Source organism: Lampris incognitus, chromosome 8 (genome assembly GCF_029633865.1).
Source record: "Lampris incognitus isolate fLamInc1 chromosome 8, fLamInc1.hap2, whole genome shotgun sequence".
Lineage (NCBI taxonomy): Eukaryota > Metazoa > Chordata > Actinopteri > Lampriformes > Lampridae > Lampris > Lampris incognitus.
This window is the reverse complement of record NC_079218.1, coordinates 50,689,081-50,711,001: the sequence shown is the minus strand read 5'-3', so window position 1 is coordinate 50,711,001 and position 21,921 is coordinate 50,689,081.

The window sequence follows — 21,921 nt, the reverse complement described above, 5'->3', positions numbered from 1 at the left end:
ACTCACTCCTTAAATACCGTTGGACCCTTTTTTGGAACGTATTTCTTCGCTGGTGTAAGACGATGCCCATGGGTCCAGAAATTCCTAGACGCCCAACAGGAAATGGCTCCGATAGTACACGGGCAATAAATACCGTCCAGTTCACTTTTGACAATGCGCTCTGTATCACATCACGATACTGCCTGCCTTAGGGCTCGAGGGGTAAAAAAAAATGCCTCCATGCAATCTCAGGACCATTCCTCATGCAGCACTATCTTAATTCCCCCTCCCCAAAGAGATAAGCACAATACAGCCATACTCACTTCTACGTCACACCGAAGAATGAGCAGGGAGCACACTGTGCAGCCAGCAGGAGGGAGTTTTGCCGTTGATTATGCCCAAAAGATGTTTTTGGGGGGTTTTGCTTCCCGGCAGCACTAAGTTCCATGTGTTTTTCCTCAAAACCTGAACGTAGACAAAAAGGAAGACTTGGGAAGAATCTGAAGTGTGAATAATACTCATAAATCTTCTTGTGAACACACATTTCAACCAAACATCAAGTTTTGACTTAGCAGTTAGGAGGTGGTCGTTTATGGAAACTTAAACAACGTGTTCGAGATAGTAATTTTACCAACTGATTCAGGTCAAAGGTCATTTAGCTTCAGTTTCCTAAACATAGGTTGTGATCACTGGTTTCACTGAAGCAGATGGATACTGATGAGGCAATGATAAGATGTGCATGTCCCTGATTGATCATGATTTTGCTGTATACAAGCAAAAGGTTATTCAAATGTGGTTTAAAAGGACAGAATGAAAATGGGTAAAAGGAAGTCTCCTTTTGCAGAGACAGCATGTACTTAAATCAGAGGTCATGATGCAGCTTTGCCCTTTACCTTTATCCTGATACAGCTCTCCTTATTTAAGGCACGAATACTTACACACTGGTACAACTGAGGTCTGAAATATTCCAGCTCTGATACAGCTCTTGATCTAGAGCATATAGTCCACATACATGGTGTCTTCCTCGTGGAGACTGCATGGGTACACATAAATGTCTCTGCAAACACTTGCACAGAAGGGTTTCTGGTCATGACATGACTTGCAAAAAGTTGCAAAGAAAGCAATGAAGAGTTCCAGAATCTCAACAGCGTGTCCACCATGTTTGCGGGCCTACGCACAATACCAATACTGGATGGTCAAGCAGGGAAGGATATTTCGTAGCATGACGTCAACACCAAATGAAAATAGTAATGGCGGCAAAGCAGCTGATACAATAATACACAGAGATGATATGGACTGAAAGATTAAACACAACGCAGAACAAAAGAGACTGTGGCGGGGCGTCTGGGTGGTGTGGCGGTGTATCCCGTTGCCTACCAACACGGGGATCGCCAGTTCGACTTCCCGTGTTACCTCCGGCTTGGTCGGGCGTCCCTACAGACACAATTGGCCGTGTCTACGGGGGGGAAGCCGAATGCGGGTATGTGTCCTGGTCGGTGCACTAGCGCCTCCTCTGATCGGTCAGGGCGCCTGCTTGGAGGGGGGGGGGCTGGGGGGAATAGCGTGATCCTCCCACACGCTACGTCCCCCTGGTGAAACTCCCCCCTGTCAGGTGAAAAGAAGTGGCTGGCGACTCCATATGTATCGGAGGAGGCATGTGGTAGTCCGTAGCCCTCCCCGGATCAGCAGAGGGGGTGGAGCAGCGACCAGGACGGCTCGGAAGGCCAGGGTAGTTGGCCAAGTACAATTGGGGAGAAAAGGGGAGAAAAATCCACAAAAATAATATTGAAAAAAAAAACAAACAGTGGATATATACAGTGGCTTGCAAAAGTATTCATACCCCTTGAACTTTTCCACATTTTGTCACGTTTCGACCACAAACATAAATATATTTTATTGGAATTTTATGTGAAAGACCAACACAAAGTGGCCCACAATTGTGAAGTACAAAGAAAATTATACATGATTTTAAAATTTTTTTACAAATAAAAAACTGAAAAGTGCGGCGTGCAAAAGTATTCAGCTCCCCTGAGTCAATACTCTGTGGAACCGCCTTTTGCCGCAATTACAGCTGCAAGTCTTTTGGGGTATGTCTCTACCAGCCTTGCACATCTAGAGACTGAAATTTTTGCCCATTCTTCTTTGCAAACCAGCTCAAGCTCAGTCAGATTAGATGGAGAGCGTTTGTGAACGGCCGTTTTCAGATCTTGCCACAGACTCTCAATTGGATTTAGGTCTGGACTTTGACTGGGCCATTCTAACGCATGAATATGTTTTGTTTTAAACCAGTCCATTGTAGCCCTGGCTTTATGTTTAGGGTTGTTGTCCTGCTGGAAGGTGAACCTCTGCCCCAGCCTCAAGTCTTTTGCAGACTCCAACAAGTTTTCTTCCAAGATTGTATTTGGCTCCATCCATCTTCCCATCAACTCTGACCATCTTCCATGTCCCCGCTGAAGAGAAGCACCCCCAGAGCTTGATGCTGCCACCACCATGTTTGACAGTGGGGATGGTGTGTTCAGAGTGATGTGCAGTGTTAGTTTTCTGCCACACATAGCGTTTTGCATTTAGGTCAAAAAGTTCAATTTTGCTCTCATCTGACCAGAGCACCTTCTTCCACATGTTTGCTGTGTCCCCCACATGGCTTCTGGCAAACTGCAAACGGGACTTCTTATGGTTTTCTTTTAACAATGGCTTTCTTCTTGCCACTCTTCCATAAAGGCCAGATTCGTGCAGTGCACGACCAATAGTTGTGCTGTGGACAGATTCCCCCACCTGAGCTGTGGATCTCTGCAGTTCATCCAGAGTCACCATGGGCCTCTTGGCTGCATCTCTGATCAGTGCTCTCCTTGTTCGGCCTGTAAGTTTAGGTGGACGGCCGTGTCTTGGTAGGTTTGCAGTTGTGCCATACTCTTTCCATTTCTGGATGATGGATTGAACAGTGCTCCGTGAGATGTTCAAAGCTTGGGAAATCTTTTTATAGCCTAACCCTGCTTTAAACTTCTCCACAACTTTATCCCTGACCTGTCTGGTGTGTTCCTTGGACTTCATGATCCTCCTGTTTGCTCCCCAATATTCTCTTAACAAACCTCTGAGGCCGTCACAGAACAGCTGTATTTGTACTGAGATTAGATTACACACAGGTTGACTCTATTTAGTCATTAGGTCAACATTCGATCATTCAGCAATCATCAGGCAACTTCTGAAGGCAATTGGTTGCACTCAGAGAAAAGGGGGCTGAATACTTTTGCACACCGTACTTTTCAGTTTTTTATTTGTAAAAAATTTTTGAAATCATGTATAATTTTCTTTGTACTTCACAATTGTGCGCCACTTGTGTTGGTCTTTCACATAAAATTCCAATAAAATGTATTTATGTTTGTGGTCGTAACGTGACAAAATGTGGAAAAGTTCAAGGGGTATGAATACTTTTGCAAGCCACTGTATACATGGTTTTCTCTCTCTCTTCTTCTCTTGTTTATTTTTTCTGCTCTGTTTCCAGATATCTCTGGCTTTTCTTGCGTGATTTGGTTTTGTAAATCCGAAGCTGACCTGTTCGGCACTAGCGAAGGCTGCACCCACGTATGTAGGCAAACACCCCGAAACCTACAACAGTGTCAATGCATCGCACTTACTGACTCATGTGGAGTCTCTTCGGCATAAATCTAGCTTCAAGGGTAGGAAGCTCCACATGATGCCGCTGGAGCTGCTGGAATTTCCTTCGCCGTCGCTGTGTCACAAAGCTGAGACATGGCGACACAAAGCTGAGGCACAACTAAGCCGCTGCACCATTTAATAATGACAGATGAGAGATCCGCACAATTACTTCCAGCAACTATTAGCTTCCGGTGTGGGATGATGGCGGCGCGAATTCACATTTGCGGCGGCCTCACCCAGTGCCGTCCATGCAGTGTCTTTGTCCACGTCTAAGTTTTGCCCTCGTTTGATGGCTGGGAGAGCTGGCAGCTGGGTCGGCTGGGAGAGCAGGGCAGGCTACGCTAACTGCTAGGCCATGCAGACCGGCATAACATCGAGGGCGGTCTGGCGGCGGGCCTCGCATGGTGTTGACTGTGGTGTTTTTGGTGTCGCCGTGAGGAGTACGGGGAGCGATATTATGAACCCTACATAGGCCTCGCCAAAATCCCGTTTCTGGCTTTGTCACGTGTGCGCCACCGTAGCAACGCGAAAATATGTTGTTATGGGGTTAGCGCTCATCAAGGAAACGCTGTACACCCACAATTTAACCTGTCTAAGTTATCCACAATCAACATTAACGTTTTTAACTCAATCTTTGCTTGCTCCACGTGTGAGCATAGGATACTGATCAGCTTTCTTAAATGTGAGAAAGTCTATTTATTAGATATATGTTCATTTTCAGACAACTAACGTTACTTACCTCCGTTCTGTTGTTGACAGCCAGCAGTCCAAAATTACAAAAGCAGCCAGCTGTCCAAAATTGCGAAAAATACAAAATTACAAAATTGAAGGTAGCTAACGTTAGCTTTGCTTCGCACCGAGTTGATAGTTGATTGTTTCCTTAGCAACGCAGCGGAAATCCGGCGTCCGTTCGCGAGATTTGGGACAGGGTACGGGATTTTGGCGAGGGCTATGTAGGGTTCATAATATCGCGTACGGGGAGGTGTGTCGACGGTGTCTGGCTGGGAGAGCTGGCGCTGGATCGGCTGGGACAGGCAGTAGGTCTGCTTTGTCCGGTGGGCCCGGGGACCAGGGCCCCTGCCTGGTGCTGCGCCCGAGAAGGAAACACCGAGGGCGGTCTGACAGGACGCGGAAGCAGGGCGGGCTAGGCTAACTACTAGCCCATGCAGACCGGCAGTTCCGACAGTCATCCTGGCTCGTGTTCGTTCCCTCGGACGGTGATTTTGTTGTTTAGTTTGGATATGTGTGTTAGTTTGAATGTGTGTGTTCTTGTAGTTTTTTGGATGTTTTTGTCTTTTTGTTGTACAGCTGTGGGCTGGGGGGGGGCGGCATTTCTCGGTTAAAATCGGTGTGATCTAATATTGATAAACACAAAATTCCTTAAATATCTACAAATGTAAAAGAACCAGGAGAGATTTACGAGATTACAAACTGATAATTCGGCAACACTGAATAGCTTAAGGTCTCAGAATTTATCCTAAATAAGAATTTATCCTAAATTCTAAGTCTCTCTAGTCTCGTCACCAGCCAGTCAGACTAGCTTGGTCTAGTCAGAAAGGCGCAAACTGAGGAAGCCTCTTGGATGAGAGGCGAAACGTCTTCACGGCTATATACCAAGTCCAGTTGCACTTGATTCAACTCCTTTGGATAACCATGACCTGGATGAATGAGAACATTCACAGACATCCTAGCTACAACCAAAAGTCATAGAGGTAAAGAGGGAATCGGATAGGCTGATTTGAATGAGGCCGGATTTGTATGGACATCTGGCAAATATAATAAGTTCGTATGCACCACAGGCGGGTTGCGTTGAGGAAGAAAAGGTGAATTTCTGCAGACAACTGGACAGTGTAATGGCCGGCATACCAGGGGATGAAAGTGTTTTTATTGCAGCAGAATTGGATGGACATGTGGGAGAAGGAAATGGTGGCAATGAGGATGTCATGGGAAAATTCGGGTTTGAAATGAGAAACACTGTTGGGGAGTCGATGGTTGATTTTGCTACAAGGAGAGATGTGGCTATAGTTAATACATGTTTCACAAAGAGGGACGATCAGAAAGCAGCTTACAAGAGTGGCGGCAGAACTACGCAGATAGACTACATTTTATGCAGAAAGCGGTACTTGAGGGAAGCTGTAAATTGCACAGTACTACCAAGTGAGTGTGTAACGAAACACGTAGACCACTGATGTCTTGGCGCATGCTCAACGACCCAGGTAAGAATATCACAGGAAGATGAGTCAGTTCATCTGGACACAACGTTTACTGGGAGAAACCTTTACAATGCTGTGTTTGCATAGGCATGTGACAGAGTACTGCGAGAGGAGTTGTGGTACTGCACTGCAGACATCACTGACAGCAGCTGACACATGAACGTCGCTGAGTGTTGTTTTGACAGTAAACAACTGGAATAATAATCAGAATACAGCTTTGTGACTTCAAGGCTACTACATTTTTTCTTATCAAGCATTTCTCTTCCACTATTAACCTGCCTGGTTTATAATCTAGTGCATGAAACATATACACTGATCTGTAATTGAGTCACATTAACCTATTAAAGTATGCAAGAAGTATACACTAACCTATTAAAGTATACACTAACCTATTAATGTATACAAGAAGTATACACTAACCTATTAAGGTATGCAAAAAGTATACACTAACTTATTAAAGTATGCAAAAAGTATACACTAACCTATTAAGGTATGCAAAAAGTATACACTAACCTCTTAAGGTATGCAAAAAGTATACACTAACCTATTAAAGTATACAAGAAGTATTCACTAACCTATTAATGTATACAAGAAGTATACACTAACCTATTAAAGTATACAAGAATTATACACTAACCTATTAAAGTATACAAGAAGTATACACTAACCTATTAAAGCATACAAAAAGTATACACTAACCTATTAAAGTATACAAAAAGTATACACTAAGCTATTAAAGGATGCAAAAAGTATACACTAACCTATTAATGTATACAAGAAGCATACACCAACCTATTAAAGTATACAAAAAGTATACACTAACCTATTAAAGCATACAAAAAGTATACACTAACCTATTAAAGTATGAAAAAGTATACACTAACCTATTAAGGTATGCAAAAAGTATACACTAACCTATTAAGGTATGCAAAAAGTATACACTAACCTATTAAAGTATGCAAAAAGTATACACTAACCTATTAAGGTATGCAAAAAGTATACACTAACCTATTAAAGTATACAAGAAGTATTCACTAACCTATTAATGTATACAAGAAGTACACACTAACCTATTAAAGTATACAAGAAGTATACACTAACCTATTAAAGCATACAAAAAGTATACACTAACCTATTAAAGTATATAAAAAGTATACACTAACCTATTAAAGTATACAAGAAGTATACACTAACCTATTAAAGTATACAAGAAGTATACACTAACCTATTAAAGTGTACAAGAAGTATACACTAACCTATTAAAGTAGACAAAAAGTATACACTAACCTATTAAAGTATACAAAAAGTATACACTAACCTATTAAAGCATACAAAAAGTATACACTAACCTATTAAAGTATACAAAAAGTTTACACTAACCTATTAAAGTATACAAGAAGTATACACTAACCTATTAAAGTGTACAAGAAGTATACACTAACCTATTAAAGTAGACAAAAAGTATACACTAACCTATTAAAGTATACAAAAAGTATACACTAACCTATTAAAGCAGACAAAAAGTATACACTAACCTATTAAAGTATACAAAAGTATAGAACGTGTCTTTTACCAGGATCCTGTGTACTAAAGGGCCCCGTTCAACTGGAAATGATGCCGTCCTTGTCAAACCAAAACCATGAAAGCAACTCAATGACATTTGTGTTATTGGACACACTTCTCTGAAGCTGTGATGTCCTCATGGAATTTCTAGCTAATTCTTTCTTTCTTTCTTTCTTTCTTTCTTTCTTTCTTTCTTTCTTTCTTTCTTTCTTTCTTTCTCTCTCGCTCTCTCTCTCTCTCTCTCTCTCTCTCTCTCTCTCTCTCTTTCTGGCTTCTTTCTTCCTTCTTTCCTTCCTTCCTTGTTGTTTGCTTGCTTTCTCTCTCTCTCTCTCTCTCTCTCTCTCTCTCTCTCTCTCTCTCTCCTTCTTTCTTTCTTTTTGTAAAAGTACTCTAAAAATAAACTTAATAGAGCACTAAATTCACTTTTTCATTTCAGACTACATAACTAATATATATATATATATATATATATATATATATATATATATATATATATATATATATATATACTGTATAACTGATGGCTGCAGATGCAGGCTGCTGTGTCGTAACATCCTCTGGTTTCATGAACATCCCCATCACGATGACACTGGCAGAATTTGAGTGAATACAGATATTATGCTCCCAGTACTTGAGAAAAGGCTTCAGTAGCCACAGTGAGCCTGAGATGAGGTGGGTTTCCCCTCACAAGTCAAGAGCAGCGTGTGACAGAAAAACGTGCAAGGAGATAAAAGTATAAAACAAGTGAAAACTCCTCTTCCCATTTTATTAAAATCACATTTTTCATGATCACTGTCATACATAGGGATAAGAAATCAACACTGATCCCCCCCCCTTTTCCTCTTGGCCAATGACCCCACTCTTCCGAAGCGTCCCGGTCTCTGCTCCACCCCCTCTGCTGATCCGGGGAGGGCTGCAGACTACCACATGCCTCCTCCCATACATGTGGAGTCACCAGCCGCTACTTTTCACCGGACAGTGAGGAGTTTCACCAGGGGGACGTAGCGCATGGGAGGATCACGCTATTCCCCCCAGTCCCCCCCCCCCAATAGGCGTCCCGACCTACCAGAGGAGACGCTAGTGCAGCGACCAGGACACATACCCACATCCGGCTTCCCACCCACACACGCGGCCAATTGCGTCTGTAGGAACGCCCGACCAAGCCGGAGGCAACACGGGGATTCGAACCAGCAACCCCCGTGTTGGTAGGCAACAGAATAGACCGCTACGCCACCCGGACGCATCAAGACTGATTCTTGTCCTGAAAGGTCCCGTCGTCCAGCTGGGTTTGTGATTTGGTCAGCATTTTCCTGCCGCTCGAGTCTTTGAAACAGCTCGTTGAGACTTGTAAAATCTCATTACAGCGTTTCAACCACGGGCCTACACAAACAGAAAATCACTGTTTTAAGTATTTGTACATACAATATATTTGGTCTGGTTTAACAACCGTAACTATGTGCAGAGATAGGCCACGAGGGAGTCTCCAGCCCCAGCACCTCTAAAAAGAGCAATACACAAAACCATCGCTGCTCTCGCAACCAGCAGCAAGGCACGAGCTAACGACTCTTACACAATTCATTAAATGAGTTTAATTCAATGAGGAGAATGAAAATGACAAAGGGGAATTGGGCTTATCATTACCATATGCTGTTTTATTACATTTTGTTTTTCACTAAACAGAAACCTATTGATGCTGCCATGGAAATTGGGAGTAAGTCAATAAATGTGTTTTCAGTGTTTGGCCTGGAACAACACACTAATTTCAAGGGAAATATTTGCTTTAAAATTCATAACTAAACCTCTATTGTTGTCCTTTGACTAGGAAGAAATTACGACTCCATTGACACTGCTAGAAACGGGGGAACTGAGCCTTGTGTTTTCCTTATGAACAGATAGAGCTCGGTATCTTATCGTTATTCTTCAATGACACATATATGACGTCATCATTAACCAACTCGAAACAGTTTTCTGTTTTTCCACTACTACACTGTCCTATACAAGGCTCGAGGTCCAAATATTCACCCCATTGAATCCAAAAATAATGCCACATCAAAAAACAAGAAGCTTGTGGAAAAAGTTGGAGGAGTTTCCCCCCCCCCCCCCCCCCGAGCGGTGGTGGCGGTGAGGTGAACCGCAGAACCAAACCACAAAAGAGAAGTTTGGTTGCCCTGCTAATGAAAGGAGAGCTGATAAGTAGTTCTTGTCATCTTTTTTTTCCCAATATCAGAAGCCATGTTTTTAGAGATTTTTTTCTCCCTATGGGATTTCTTTATATTAGCCCCCCCCCCTTTCCTCTCCAATTGTGCTTGGCCAATTACCCCACTCTTCCGAGCCGTCCCGGTTGCTGCTCCACCCCCTCTGCTCCACCCCCTCTGCCGATCCGGGGAGGGCTGCAGACTACCACATGCCTCCTACATGTGGAGTCGCCAGCCGTTTTCTTTTCCCCTGCCAGTGAGGAGTTTCACCAGGGGGGCGTAGAATGTGGAAGATCACGCTCTTCCCCCCAGACCCCCCGCCCCCCGAACAGGCGCCCCGACCGACCAGAGGAGGCGCTAGTGCAGCGACCAGAACACATACCTGCATCTGGCTTCCCACCCGCAGACACGGCCAATTGTGTCTGTAGGGACGCCTGACCAAGCCGGAGGTAACACGGGAATTCGAACCGCCGATCCCCGTGTTGGTATAATAGCTTTAAACACACAATGATTACCATATAGTTGCATCTCTCTAAAATAATTGGATGACAAAAGTTATGTCCACTGTCATTATTTTTGATACAACCCTTCATGGAAGTGTAAACTACAAGACTCATTGGCCGACCAAGTTGGGAGGTCGGCTCCTGTAGTCGAGCGCTCAGCGATGTCGCCTTGTGGTGCAGTACACCTCGGATCGAATCCTGCACCGGGCGAGAAAATAGTTCAGTGGCCTCACGAAGTGTCCGGAAGCGTGCAGATCCTCAGAAGTGTCTTCGGAGCGCGGAAATAACAGAGCGCGAGGGCGCGCTTCCGGAAGAAGATGACTACTGTAAACTACAAAAGACTCACGGGTCCAACAGCTAGGGGGTCGAGCGGTCAGCCATGTGGGATTTCATTCCAGATCGAATCCCGCAGTGTAGAGGAACTTTGCACGGTTGCAGAAGGATGAAAGGGTTTCTTGATTTGCAAGTTAGTTTTCTAAAATTATGAACAATCTACCCCCGTTCAGTTGAACAGCTCGTGGTGATTTACAAGCTTGTTTCAGAACGCAAGAACTGGGCAAGCCCTCAATGACCTCGATTTCGGAATGTCAGAAGAGTTCAAACTGGTCTCTAAAATGTGTCCTGTAATCATTCAGTTCTGGGAATACCAGCAAGATGGATGGGCCTGTACTGGAGCCATACTTCCTTACACCATTGTAAAATTGATTTACAGCCTCTGCTTGACACCACCGAGAAATCAACATGTTTTTGTCGTATAAATGTGCACGTTCTGAAGTCTTTTAATTGTCGTTCTGGCAAGAGGTTAACCCTTTGGCAAGACATGAGAGACTTAAAGGAACATTTGTAAAGTATTCCCTCACATGATTGATGACTTTACTCACTCGGCTTTTCTACTTCAATTCATACATCGGTTGGCAGGATACCGATTTCTCAAAACCAACTGGGAAATATAATCAAAGCTGTTCCTCCTGGTTGCCTTGCTGGAAATACTTGCCTGGAATCATTCAACTTTCTTTGATTATTACTTACATTGTTTATTTATGCTTCGTTTGGTTCTTTTAACATGCCTTGCTCTTTTTTCCATCTGTAGTAGTCCTGCAACTCTTTGCCCCAAGTAAAAGAATCAATAGTTTGACTCAAAAAGAAAAGATACAGAAGATGTTTCTGGACACAAGTATGAGAAGTCAGATGGTTCTGAATAAGTCTGAATTTCAGTCCCAAGCTTTCTGTCCCTTAAGAATAATGATATCCATGTATATTGAAATCAAACACGCATGTTACCCTTTTAGCCTGTCACATAAACAGTATGGTGCACAACATATAGTGTGCACACACCCTTGAATGAGTAAGTGTAACAACCTCCTTGTGACCTGATTACCTCTTCAATGCGATCACTGTTGATGTATTTTCCAAACTTCTTTGTATAGCGTGTTTGAATACAGCAAGCTTGTATTTGTGGGAATCTCACCTTGATTCCTCGTGTTCATAAGCACCATAGCACAGGCTTATGAATCAGAATCAGAATCAGTATTCTGATTCTGATTCATAAACCTGTCCTATGGTTAGAATGCTTAACTGCTAATTTAGAGATCAGAGACATATAACTTTTTCAGAATGTGATATCTTCAGGCATCCAGGTAGTGTGGTGGTCTATTTCGTTGCCTACCAACACGGGGATCGGTGGTTCGAACCTCTGTGTTACCTCCGGTTTCGTCGGACACAAATGGTACAGACACAATTGGCCGTGTCTGCAGGTGGGAAGCCGGATGTGGGTATGTGTCCTGGTCGCTGCACTAGCGCCTCCTCTGGTCGGTCGGGGCACCTGTTCGCGGGGGGGAGGGGGTACTGTGGGGAATAGCGTTATCCTCCCATGTGCCACGTCCCCTTGGCGAAACTCCCCACTGTCGCGGCTGGCGACTCCACATGTATCGGAGGAGACGTGGTAGTCTGCAGCCCTCCCCGGATCGGCAGAGAGAGTGGGGCAGCGACCGGGACGGCTCAGAAGAGTGGGGTAGTACAACTGGGGAGTAAAGGGGGGGGGATCCACAAAAAAAAAAACCAAAAAGAATGTGACTTCTTCGCTTAACACTGGACATAAAGGAATGATGTTATCATTGATGAAAGAAAAAAGTATCATTTAGAATCTGTTAGGGGTCGTCACAGCGGATCATCCTTTCTTCCTGCCCTCTAAAGCCTTCCTGGCACTAGTTGATACTTTTGAGTTTGCTCAGTTTGTTCAAGATTCGACTCATTGCAGTGGTAACACCCTTGACTTGATTTTATCTAAAGGGAGAGTTGTTTCGGATCTGAATGTCTTGCCAACCACATCTGCTGTGTCAGATAATTTTCTCGTCAAATTTGAAGCATTATTGGCCTGTCCAGTTCATGTTGGCACATATGTAACTGCCACTCGCCACATTGGTCCCTCCACTGAAGCTGCATTTGGCCAGCAGCTGCCTGAAGTCTTGGCTCCTTTCAATGGAGTAACTGACTTTTTTGAAGTTTTCACTAGTGACTTAAATGTGGCCCTCTCTAGTCTCCTTGATTCCATTGCACCTCTCACTACCGCAGATAAGCGACTAAAGAGGCCTACACCCTGGTTTAACGATGAGACACATGCTCTCAAGCGGGCCTGCAGGAGACTGGAACATAAATGACGAAAATCAAAATTGGAAGTTTTTTACCTATCGTGGCCTGAGTGTTTATTGAAATACAAGCGTGCTTTATCTGCTGCAAAAACAGTGTATCTCTCTCACTTAATCAATATTAATAAAAATAACCCCAGATTTCTCCTTGACACTGTATCTAAACTTACTAAAAAGCAGCCGTCTATTAGCTGCTCACCTTTCACGGCCCATGAATTTCTAGATTTTTTTCTGCAACAAGGTTGATGAGATCATAAACAAAATTAGTTCTTTAACTCTAGCTACTCCTGCAGATCATGTCTTACCAAATTCATTTCTTTACAGTGAGTCACTGATAGTCCAGTTAGTACAGCTTTTGAGACTATCTCTCGATACTTTGACTAAGTTTATGTCAGCTTCTAAACCAACTATTGCCTACTTGACCCCTTACCAGCAAAACTTTTTAAAGACCACTGGCCTTTTCTGGGCCCTACCATGCTAGACATTGTTAATATATCACTTACTACTGGCATTGTTCCCAGTAGATTTTTTAAGACAGCTGTGGTTAAACCTCTACTTAAAAAAACGCACCTCGATCCAGGGTCTCTTAATAACTATCGACCAGTTTCTAATCTTCCATTCTTCTCTAAAGTACTAGAGAGAGTTGTGTATCAACAACTTTCTACCCATGTAGAAGAAAACCATCTATATGAACCTTTTCAATTGGCTTTCAGGCCCTGTCACTCCACTGCAACTGCTCTGACCAGAGTGGTGAATGATCTTCTACTAGCTATGGACTCTCATTCCACTTCTGTGCTTCTACTACTGGACCTCATTGCAGACTTTGACACCGTTGATCGCTGTATACTATTAGACAGATTAAATTGTAATTTTGGTGTCTCTGGCTTAGCTCTCTCTTGGCTTAAGTCCCACTTATCTGGAAGAACACATTGTATACAGTAATAGTGCATCAGAATTCTCTGACATTAAATTTGGTCTACCTCAGGGCTCATTTTTGGCCCTCTACTTTTCTCTCTTTATAGTTCACCTCTTGGCCAAATTATACACAGTTATGTAATGAATTTCCATTGCTATGCTGGTGATACTCATCTGTATGTGCCTATAGGGGCTGATGATCATACTTAAATTATTAATTTAGAGGCCTGCTTGGCTACCATGAAAAAATTTGATGTCACTTAACTTTTTGCTTTTAAATTCAGATAAAACAGAGATGCTGGTCATTGGCCCTGCTAGACACAGACACCAATTTGATCAAGTAACGATAACAATCAACAACTCTGTGGTTTCACAAAGTGTGGCAGCCAAAAATCTTGGTGTTACGTTAGAGCCAAACCTTTCCTTTGATAAGCACATTGAAGAGATCACCAAGACTGCCTTTTTCACTTACGTAACATCGCTAAAATTCAGTCTTTTCTGTCCATGGCTGATGCAGAGACTCTAATAGATGCATTTGTGTCATCCAGACTTGATTACGGTAATGTTCTGTTTTCAGGTCTGCCACATGCTAGTACTAAAAGTCTTCAGATGGTTCAGAATGCTGCTGCTAGAATCCTAACTAAATCTAGGAGATTTTACCATATTACACCAGTTCTTGTCTCCCTTCATTGACATCTTAGCCATGTTAGATAAGAATACAAGCTGCTTCTGCTGACTTATAAAATCTTAAATGGGCTTGCCCCATCCTACCTGTCTGATCTCCTTAAACTGTATATTCCATCTCGAGCTCTTCACTCTCACAATACAGGGCTCCTGTGTGTACCCAAGGTTAAACAGAAGTCAGCTGGTGGCAGGGCCTTTTCCTATCGGGTCCCGTTCTTGTGGAATAACCTGCCTGCTGCCGTCAGACAACCAGAGACTGCTGAGTCCTTTAAATCCAAACTTAAAACTCATCTTTTCGCCTTAGCCTACAATTAGTTGTCTTTGAGTGCTTCACAACCTGTACTGCATGGTGGGTCGGTTTCTGTCTCAATGAATTTACCAACCACTGTGGTAACCACTTATGACTAATTGATGACTTAATTGTTTATGACTAATAACTATTACAAACTGTTCTCTTCTCTCACATGTCTTTTTTCTCTCTCTGGATGATGTCTTCTCCTTTCTCTTTTTCTGTGTCTCCCTTGTGTGCACATGCAGTCTGTCCTCCTCCCAGGTCTCTGTGGTGATGGTGGTCACCACCTGGACGCTGCTTGGCATTCCCCTCATCGCATTTTCTTTTATATATCTTATAAATCCCTATAATTTTTGTTATCCTGTTTTGTTTTTTGTTTTGTTTTGTTTTTTTACACACGATGATGCTGGTCCCGTGGATTGTGTCCTGGACTGTTGTGAGGGTGTCTGGACACTGCTTGGTATCCTCATCATCATATTCTTCATACATTTTATATTATACATTATAATTCTGTAATCCTATTTCAATGTTGTTTTATGTACATTTTTTAACTACAACATCCATTGCACGTTGTCCGTCTTGGGAGAGAGATCCCTCCTCTGTTGCTCGCCTTGAGGTTTCTTCCTATTTTTTTTCCCCCTGTTAAAGGTTTTTTTTTTGTGTTTTTTTGGGAGTTGTTCCTTGTCCGATGCGAGAGTCTACGGACAGGATGTTGTGTTGCTGTAAAGCCCCTTGAGGCAAATTTGGAATTTGTGATATTGGGCTATGCAAATAAAAATGACTTGACTCTGCATCTTCCTCCATCACGCCAGCCTGTCCTCTCGCACCACATCCATAAACCTCCTGTTTGGACTTCCTCTCTTCCTCTTGCCTGGCAGCTCCATATTCAGTATCCATTTCCCAATGTCCAGCATCTCTCCTCCACACATGTCCAAACCATCTTAATCTTGCCTCTCTTGCTTTGTCTCCAAACCGTCCAATTTGAGCTGTCCCTCTAATATACTGGTTCCTAATCCTGTCCTTCTTCATCACTCCCAATCTCCAGCTCTGCCTACAGTCTTTTTGCCAGTGCCACCGTCTCCAAACCATATAACATAGTTGGTCTCACAACCATCTTGTAAACCTTCCCTTTAACTCTTGCTGGTAACTTCCGTCACAAATCACTCCTGACACTCTTCGCCACCCACTCCACCCTGCCTGCACTCTCTTCTTCACCTCTCTTCGGCACTCTCTGTTACTTTGAACAGTTGACCCCAAATATTTAAACTCATCCACCTTCGTCACCTCTACTCCTTGCATCCTCACCAATGTGCTGTCCTCCCTCTCATTCACACATATCCATCTTGCTTCAACTGACTTTCATTCCTCTCCTCTCCAGTGCATACCTCCACCTCTCCAGGCTCTCCTCAACCTGCACCCTACTCTCACTACAGATCACAATGTCATCCGCGAACATCATAGTCCATGGAGACTCCTGCCTGCTCTCCTCCGTCAACCTGTCCATCACCACTGCAAACAAGAAAGGGCTCAGAGCCGATCCTTGATGTAATCCCACCTCCATCTTGAACCCATCTGTCATTCCAACCACATGCCTCACCACTCTCACACTGCGCTCATACATATCCTGCACCACTCCTACATACTTCTCTGCCATTCCTGATTTTCTCATACAATACAACACCTCCTCTCTCGGCACCCTGTCGTATGCTTTCTCTAAATCCACAAAGACACAATGTACCCCTTTCCGACCTTCTTTATGCTTCTCCATCCACATCCTCAAAGCAAATATCACATCTGTGGTGCTCTTTCATGGCATGAAACCATACTGCTGCTCACTAATCATCACCTCTCCTCTTAACCTAGCTTCTATTGCTCTTTCCCATATCAATAATGCTGTGGCTGATTAACTTTATACCTCTGTAGCTGCTACAGTTCTGCACATCACCCTTACTCTTGAAAATCGGTACCAGTATGCTTCTTCTCCACTCCTCAGGCATCCTCTCACTTTCCAAGATTGTGTTAAACTATCTAGTTAAAAACCCCACTGCCATCTCTCCTAAACATCTCCATGCCTCTAAAGGTATGTCATCTGGACTAACCGCCTTTCCACTCTTCATCCTCTTCATAGCTGCCCTCACTTCCTCCTTGCTAATCCACTGCACTTCCTAATTCATTATCCCCACATTATCCAACCTTCTCTCTCTCTCATTTTCTTCATTCATCAACCCCTCAAAGTACTCATTCCACCTTCTCAACACACTCTCCTCACTTGCCAGCACATTTCTATCTCTATCTTTCATCACCCTAACCTGCTGCACATCCTTCCGAGTTCGGTCCCTCTGTCTAGTCAAGTCCTTTTCTCCTTCCGTAGTTCCAACCTCTTATATAACTCACCATATCTTTTCTTTACCTTCGCCACCTCTCTCTTTGCGTTAATAATAATAATGATGATGATAATGGATTACATTTATATAGTGCTATATCTAGACACCCAAAGCGCTTGACAGTGAAGGAGGAAACTCACCTCAACCACCACTAATGTGTAGCACCCAAATGGGTGATACACGGCTGCCATTTTGCACCAGAATGCTCGACACACATCAATTTGAGGTGGTGAGGGACAAATCATTGAGCGAATTGCACGGGGGATGATGAGGTAGCCAGTCTCAGGGTCAGGCGAGAGCCAGGTTGGAAATTTTGCCAGGACACCGGAGGACCCCCTACTCTTTGCAATGAGTGCCATGGGATCTTTAATGACCACAGTGAGTCAGGAACTCGGTTTAACATCTCATCCGAAGGATGGAATCTCCTACAGCACAGCATCCCCATCACTGCACTTGACCATTGGGATTTTTTTTGCTGTTCTTGACACGATCACTGGCCAGAGGGTCAGCAGCCAATAGGTGTGACATCTCCCTGTCGGCCAGTATGAGTGGCACCTGCCCTTGATTGGCCTGTGAGTAGGGTTCAGGAGACACGGGCATCCGTAGACCGACACTAAGCTTTTCCAAGACTCGACGAGGTATCTCTGCAAAGCACCCGGTCAAATAGCCCCCAGCACAGGTGCACCTAATCACAAGCCAATCAAGGGCAGGTGCCACTCATACTGGCCGACAGGGAGATGTCACACCTGTTGGCTGCTGACTCTCTGGCCAGTGATCGTGTCAGTTCTTTTTATGAGTACTAGAGAGAAGACTGCCCCTAACTTGCCCACCAACACCACTTCCAGCAGCAAATCAGTTTTCCCAGGAGGTCTTCCATCCAAGTACTAGCCAAGCCCATACCTGCTTAGCTTCTGTCATTCAGCAGACCCAGGGTACATGTTGGTAATAATAAATAATCATCATCATTACATTTATATAATGCTTTTCTAGACACCCAAAGCATGTCACATTGAAGAGGGGCAACTCACTTCAACCACCACCAATGTGTAGCACCCACCTGGGTGATGCACGGCAGCCATTTTGTGCCAGAATGCTCACCACACTTCAGCTTGAGATGGAGAGGGAGGAATCATTGAGCCAATTACATGGGGGGGGTGATTAGGTGGCCAGATGGAGACAGCCAGGTTGGGAATTTTGCCAGGGTACCGGGGAACCCCCTACTGTTTGCGATAAGTGCCATGGGATCTTTAATGACCACAGTCTCATCCGAAAGATGGTGTAGCTGCTTTACGCCACATCTCCTTGTACTCCAGTCTTCTTTCTTCATCTCTGACTATCCCACTTCTGCTTTACCAAACTCCTCCTCTGTTTACTTTGCTGTACTTCCTCATTCCACCACCAAGTCTTCTTGTCTTCCTTCCTTTTTACAGATGACACACCAAGTACCTTCCTTGCTGTCTTCCTCACTGTTTCTGCAGTGGTTGCCCAGCCATCCGGCAACTCTTCACTACTACCAAGTGCCTGTCTTAACTCCTCCCTGAACTCCACATAACAGTCTTCCTGTTTCAATTTCCACCATTTGATCCTTGGCTCTGCCTTCACTCTCTTTCTCTTCTTGATACGCAAAGTCCTACAGACCACCATCCAATCCTGCCGAGCTATGTTCTCCCCTGTCACCACCTTGCAGTCTCCAATCCCTTTCAGATCACACCTCCTGCATAAGATAGCCTGTGTGAACCTCATCAACACTTATACTTCAACCTGTGTCTCTCTGTCTTCTTTAAAATGTATTCACCACAGCCATTCCAATCCTTTTTGCAAAATCCACAATCATCTGTCCTTCCACATTCCTCTCCTTGACACCATACCTACCCATCACCTCCTCATCACCTGTTCCCTTCACCAACATGCCTATTGAAGTCCGCTCCAATCACCACTCTCTCGTCCTTGAGTACACTCTCCACCACGCATTCAACTCACTCCAGAATTGTTCTTTCTCTTCCATCTCACACCTAACTTGTGGGGCATATGTGCTGATAACATTCATCATCAGACCTTCGAGTTCCAGCTTCATACTCATCACTCTGTCCGACACTCTCTTCACCTCCAACACACTCTTGAAATTATCTTCCTTCAGAATTACCCCTACCCCATTTCTCCTCCCATCCACACTATGGTAGAAGAGTTTGAACCCACCTCCGATGCTCCTGGCCTTATTCCCCTTCCACCTGGTGTCTTGCACACACAGTATTTTACCTTTCTTCTCTCCATCATATCAGCCAGCTCTCCCCCTTTGCAGTCGTAGTGCCAACATTCAAAGTTCCACCTCTCATCTCCACATTCCCACCCTTCCTCCTTTCCAGCTGCCTCAGGACTTCCCCTCTCCTTCACCCAATAGTAGCATAGTGTCCACTGGCACTCTGCTGGCCAACATTACCGGTGGCAGTCATTGGTCACCCGGGCCTTGATTGGTCTGATATAGAAATCTGATTTATGACCTGCATATTTGATTTGGCAAAGGTTTTACACCGAATGTCCTTTAAGTGATACCCAGACATTTAGAATTCGAGCAAGTTATGTTTCTTTCTCAGAAACTTGTCAGATTATTGGAAAAGTTGCTACTAACTTTCACTAAAGTGTCTTGTTAGCGTTGTTAGCATCCTCCATTGAAAACATGTGGCACAGCTAGCCACAAGCCTGTGCAGCTGCAAAAAAAAGTGTTGGGTGTAGCGACTCCTTTCAAAGTGGGTGAAGGGTAAAGACATTTAAACAATGATATGATATAATGCGAGAACCCAGTGAAAATAGAGGCAGTGCTCTGTTGTATTGGACCTGAACACTCACCTGACTGAGAAATTCACAGATTTTCAAACTTATATCTGACTAGCTTTAACAGGGATGGTACAAGAAAAACACCTGCAGTTGTCCCCGATCGTTTCTCCATCTCTGGAGCAGCAGTGAAAAAGAGTTTTGTTTTTTGTTTTTGTTTTTTTTCCAGGCCACCAATTAACATATCGTGATGTCAGTCAGTGGGAGGAAAATCTAAAAACTACATCCTAAACAGGGTTTCTAATCTAATCTACTCTAAACACGTTGTTCAGAAAACAAATCCTCGCTTCTCGGCTAAACTACATTTCCGATAGTGCAAATGGCGTCCCACAACACTAGCACAAAGGACTTTATGGGTGACGACAGAGAAGCAATTGTGCAGCAATGCATTCTGGTACATGTAGGCACGGTGGGAACGACTGTGAGCACGAGAACACCAACTTCACTATCAAGGACTGGCACTGAGGCCAGGCCCACTGAGTCTGGCCCTGTCAAGGCACTGAGGACATTATTGCTTCAATCATTACTCATCAGTACTGACTGCACATACAAAAACCCCTCAGCGAAATTTCCCTTTAAGCATCCCCAAAACTAATCATATTGAATGATATGCCTCAATGAATTAAGTATTTGGATTAGAAACTGAGAAAGGGACAACTCTATTTTTACTCTGGCCTTCATCCAGAAGATGTTTATTGCACACAGACCTGGGCTGCAAGCAAATCAAACTTAATAATAATAAATTATGATGCATTTTATTTGTATAATGCTTTTCAAGAAACACAAAGACCCTTTACATAAAATTTTAAAAAACCATAAAAGTAATACACTAAAATATGTAACATACAACATTAATCATACATTAAAAGCAATCTGAAAGGGTGAATTTTGATTATCCTGGGTTGAGCCCGGTCATTCCCTGTGTGGAGTTTGCATGTATTCCCCTTGTCTGCGGGGGTTTCCTCCGGGGGCTCCAGTTTCCTCCCATAGTCCAAAGACATGTAAGTCAGGTGAATTGGCCGTGCTAAATTGTCCCTAGGTATGAGTGTGTGTGTGTGTGTGTGTGTGTGTGTGTGTGTGTGTGTGTGTGTGTGTGTGTGTGTGTGTGTGTGTGTGTGTGCGTGTGTCGGCCTTGTGATGGTCTGCCGGCCTGTCCAGGGTGTCTCCCCGCCTGCCACCCAATGACTGCTGGAATAGGCTCCAGCATACCCGCGACCCTGAGAGCAGGACAAGCAGTTCAGATAATGGAAGGATGGATGGATGAATTTTGATTAATGATTTGAATGTGGACAGATTGATGCAGTGTCTGAGATGTATTTGGGGAGGGAGTTCCAGAGGGAAGGGGGAAGATATGGAGAAGGCTTTGTCACCCCAGGTCCGGTACTTGTTCCTGTATGGTGGAGACAGGAAGTTTGCATCGGAGGGGCAAAGGCTATGGGATGGGAAGGAGTAGGGTAGTGGAGCAGGTCAGTAAGGTAGGAGGCAGCCTGGTTATGGAGGGCTTTGTGAGTGAGGAGAAGGACTTTGAATTGGATCCATTGTGGGACAGAGAGCCAGTGGAGGTTCTGGAGGACAGGAGTGATGTGATCACAGGGGTGGGAGTTTGTGAGCAGGCGAGCAACAGAGTTCTGAAAGTACTGGAGTTTGTTTAGGACTTTGGATGATGAGCCATAGAGAATGCTATTGCAGTAGTCAATTCTGGATGTAATGAAGACATGGATCAAAGTTTCAGCTGCAGAGAAGGAGAGTGATGGGCGGACATGAGCTATGTTTTTTAGGTGGAAAAAGGCAGTTCTGGTGATTTGATTGACATGGTTTTCAACGGAGAGGTTACTGTCAAAAATAATTCCAAGGTTGTGGATGTGCAGGGAGAGAGACAGAGTGGAGTTATCGGTGGTGAGGCAGAAGCTGTGAGTTGATTTGGTAAGGGATTTGGGACCTGTGAGGGTTATGTCAGATGTATCCAATTTAGCTTGAGGAAGGTGGCTTGCATCCATGATTTGATTTCAGTGAGGTAGTTGGTCAGAGTGGATTAACTTGTAGTGGCAACGGATTTAGCGGCAAT